This window comes from Prionailurus bengalensis, chromosome F2 (assembly GCF_016509475.1).
Source record: "Prionailurus bengalensis isolate Pbe53 chromosome F2, Fcat_Pben_1.1_paternal_pri, whole genome shotgun sequence".
NCBI lineage: Eukaryota > Metazoa > Chordata > Mammalia > Carnivora > Felidae > Prionailurus > Prionailurus bengalensis.
The window spans coordinates 45,183,404-45,188,024 of NC_057353.1; the positions used below are offsets into that span (position 1 = coordinate 45,183,404).

General features: G+C 35.1%; 1 long non-coding RNA gene across 1 annotated transcript; it reads left to right on the forward strand.

Annotated features, from left to right (window-relative positions):
• The first annotated feature begins 545 nt into the window (after positions 1-545).
• On the forward strand, positions 546-4,363 carry LOC122495654. The gene is made up of 2 exons (XR_006300525.1): positions 546-640; positions 4,134-4,363. It is a non-coding gene; the product is annotated as an uncharacterized LOC122495654 (long non-coding RNA).
• Positions 4,364-4,621: the final 258 nt, after the last annotated feature.

Consider the following 4,621-nt stretch of genomic DNA (forward strand, 5'->3'; position numbering starts at 1 on the left):
CATTTTCTCAAGAGCAAGAAAAGATTTTGTTTCCAATTCCTGCATGTTATTTTTTTATTGGTTGGATTTCCGATTCAGCACCACTTTACTTTCATGCTTTTTGTTGCTAATCTGTTAATTTTGAAAGAATAAGTAATTAAAACAGGTTTGAAAAGTTTTGTGTGTGTTTATGTGATATTTTGTTGGAGCATTTACGAAAGCAATAAAAATACTTGTCCGAATCCTCAAGATGCATATGGTGTCATGAATGTTTTAAAGACAGGAAACCATACAGTCCTATTTTAAGAAATTCTATTTATTTTTAAGTCAAATAAAAATTTTCCCTGCTCTTTAAAGTACCTGACTGGCAAGAGAATTTTTATGGCATCCATTTGCAGGAAAAACAAAAACAAAAACAATTCTTTTAGTAGATTGAGGTTTGAATATCACAGCTCTTGGAGACTCTAGAGCTTAATTTGGAATTAGTCTATGTTTTCACCCACTTAGTTGCTGTCTTCTTAAACATGCTAATTTTTCATCTGTTTTTCTTTTTCTTTTTTTTTTCAGTATAATTACATCATCTCCTTAACCAGGAGAATTGCTGTCTGCTCCTCAGCTCTGTATCATTAATGAAGATCTTTGTTGGGTTTCCTTAACACAGGTTAGTACTTGACTTTTGGTTTGCTCAGACTCACAATCAGGATTTTTCTGACTGTACTATCAGTGCTTTATTTCTTTATTTTTCATGTGATAATTCATTTTCTAAAATTTTTGTATTGTGTTTTCCCATTTTTGTTCTCTATCTTTCATAGAGGTTGTGATAAAAACCAAGCAACCAACCAATTAAATAAACAAAACAAAAACCCCTTCCTGCTTCCTGAAAATCTTGACTCTCTCTATATTTAGTTTCCCTTTCATTTCATTTCTTAATTATTACTACTTTTGAAAACTATTTGTCATCTCTTTTAATCCCACTAGGTCATACTCTAACACTTCTCAAATCTCCCCCTTCCTTATCAGTGTTGTTATGGTTTCCAGAATCTAATGAAGTGATCCATCTAAAACACAGATACAAACAGATCACTCCTCCTAAGAGACGATTTAATAATTCTCCATCACCTACACAGGAAAATTAATCTTAGCATTGAATACAATGATCTAGCCCCTGCCTACCTTCCCCATACTTATTTTGAGAATATGAGAGACTTCATGTAATCCCCAGAATTTACTATGCTGTTTTCTCATCTCTGTGCCTTGACTCAGGTTTTTCCTTGCCTGAAACTTTTTCTTACCCTTTCTTTGCCTAGCTAGGAAGGAAGGCTTTTATCTTTCAAGACTCTGCTTGTATAGCATTACTTCTGGGAAATCTTACTGGCTGGTGGTCATGTGATCCTGTCTCCTTGCAGTCTTTGTTTAACTCTGTCCTAGCTCTTATTTATTTATCTATCGCTATCATTCTCTAGAGAATGAGCTCCTTGAGGGCTCCTTGTAGTTGGTTTTTTGACCAAAGTATTATAAAAAGTATCTCTTGAACTGAACTTTTGTCAGTCCTGTGTAAAAAAAAGTTGAAAGTGCTGTGAGAAGTGCTGATAAAAACCATGCCAAACAAAAGCACATTACAGGTTACTGATAGCTTTATTGACAGAAAGCAACTGATCCAATAGCCTAAACTTCTTTTTCCTATTCTGAATCCATTCATAATGAGGGAGTGAGCCACAGTATTACACCCTGAAAATCCTGGATCAAGGCAGTTTTCTCTGTTTGCTTTGTGGAACTGTCTGACTTGGACAGTTTTTGGCATGAGTAATAAACTCTCAGATTATTTTAGAAATGATGAGCTCTGAGTAGCAGGTGTATTTCCCAGTGTCTGCTGACAGCAGAAAGAAAAATATAGCTAACTGGTTCCAGCTCCAGAACAACCTCAGTCTGTAGTCATTCTCCAAAAGCCTTTGGCAGGAGATATATTGGAATGCTGACTGTCCATGTTCTTGGAAAGATGGCAATAGGAAAAAAGTTGCTTTCATCAGGCCAATTTTCTTCATTTCTACAGTTCAAGAAGTTTAACCTCCCAAAGAATTTTTAAAAGACAACAGAATTTTAAACACTTCCAAGAAAGCACATTAATGTAATCTCTGTTTCTACCCATTCTCATAGAACTTGACTTATTCCCCAAATATTTTGGGGAGAAGAATTTCCCTAGAATTCATGGGAAGTAAGCATCAAACTAACAAGGCTTGTATACATTTTGAAGGATACACGTACACTTGTTATTTATTTACAACAGAAAGGATGAAAGTAAAAAATGTTCTACAGTTCATGTGAGTTAATTGAAACAGTTCTCCATTGCATTTTTGCTAAATCAGTCAATTAATACTATCTTTTAGCCAATTAATTAGGAGCATATGAAATCACCTTATCATGTTATGAAATATAGAGAAATAACCACCTTTTTAGATATAATTAAAATTTATTTATGGTTGGCTAATAATTATACTGATTACTATTTGATGCTATATGTAATTTTTCTATACCAGTGTTGTCTCTTAAAACTTTTTGTGGTGGTGTAAATGTTCTGTCAGTGCTGTCCAGTAGGGTAGCTAATAGCTACATGTAGCTATTAAGCATTTGAAATGGGGCTAATGTGACTGAGGAACTGAATTTATAATTTTATTTCGTTTTAATTCTAATTTAAATTTAAGGGACACCTGGGTGGCTCAGTCAGTTAAGTCTCTGACTCTTGATTTCAGCTCAGGTCCTCATAGTTCCTGGGATCGGGCCCCACATCGGGCCCTGTGTGGATACCACAGAACCTGCTTGGGATTCTCTCTCTCCCTCTCCCTCTGCCCCTCCTCAACTCATGCATGTGTACATGCACACACACTCCCTCTCTCTCAGAATAATAAGTAAATGATAAGCTTAAAAACATTTATATTTAAGCAGCCACATGTGGCTAGTTGCTACCATGTTGGACAGTGCAGATCTAGGCTATAAAATGCCAGCAGTAAAGTTTTTTTGTTTTTTTTTAAAGCTTAGGTGTAAGGAAAGTATCCATTCTCTCCAATGCTGATTATATATCTTTGTCTTAGTTCCCTAATGCAAATTATTGTATCAAAAATATCTTCATGGCCTGAAAAACTCTTTTTTTTTTGTTTTATTTAAATTCCAGTTAGTTAACATATGGTGTTTCAGGTGTACAATATAGTGATTCAACACTTCCATACATCACCTAGTACTCATCACCAATGCACTCCTTAATCCCTATCACCTATTTAACCTATCTTTCTCCACACCTCCCCTCTGGTAACCATTAGTTTGTTCTCTATAATTAAGAGTTTGTTTGTTGGTTTGCCTCTCTCTCTCTTTTTTTCCCTTTGCTTATTTGTTTTATTTCTTAAATTCCACATATGAGTGAAATCATATGATATTTGTCTTTCTCTGACTGACTTATTTCACTTTAGCATTATACTCTTTAGCTCCATCCACACTGTTACAAATGGCAAGATTTCATTCTTTTTGATGGCCAAGTAATATTCATCTATTCATTCATCTATTATCTATCCATCAGTCAATGACCACTTGGGCTCTTTCCATAATTTGACTATAATAGATAATGCTGCTATAAACATCAGGGTAGATGTGTCCCTTTGAATTAGTATTTTTGTATTCTTTGGGAAATACTTGGTAGTGTGATTGCTGGATGTATTTGATATTTTTAAGAGAACTGGGTATTTTAAAAGGATACTGGCATTGTTCTCAAGGGATCTATAACTTAGGTAGAGAAAAGTCAATGAATGGTACTAACTCTGAATTAATAATTTTAGTATAGATTAACTGGCACCTTTTGTAAAATTCTTTCATTATATTTGCTGAGAATCTCTAAGACCTGGTTAATTGTTTTGGAACACTGAGACCAGAAATTTTATACACTAATCACCATCTAAGAATTTCACCATTATGATGATGTAATCAAATGATTTTATCAAATTAAAATCTGCACATTGGTGTTTAAAGGTAGAGGGAATTCCCAAAGGGAGAAAGTTAAAGGACAAGGGCAAAGGAAGGAATGAGGTAAATAAACTGATTTGACTTAGGAACTCTGAAGTGGTCTAGAATATGTTCACAGATTTTTAATTAGTCTTTATTGTGATTCCCAGTTGCTTCAGAGTTCTGAAAAGATGGATATTAGGAAAGTGAGAAGATAAGGAAAATTTTCCTGGAAGATATTGTTGCTGAGTGGGAGGAAATGAAATTGATGGATAGCTTGAGTAGTCCATCATCACCATAATCATCATCATCATCATCATCATGATCATCAGAAGTGTGGTCTAACCCCACTTAGTGCTTCTGTTGGATCGGAATTAAAATCTCTTTTAATTGCTACCCATTCTTTATCTCAACTGGTTCTTTATTATCCCATTTTGTAGAAGATTACTGTCTTCAATGAAAGTATGAAATGTTTGCTATACAACACTTTATTTTTTAAAAAAGTTTATTTGCTTATTTTGAGGGAGAGAGAGAGAGAGACAGCAAGAGAGGGAGCCGGGGAAGGGAGGGGTTGGGGGGGGGGGGAGAATCCCAAGCACAGAGCCTGACGGGAGGGCTCAAACTCACAAACCATGAGCTGATGACCTGAGCTAAACCA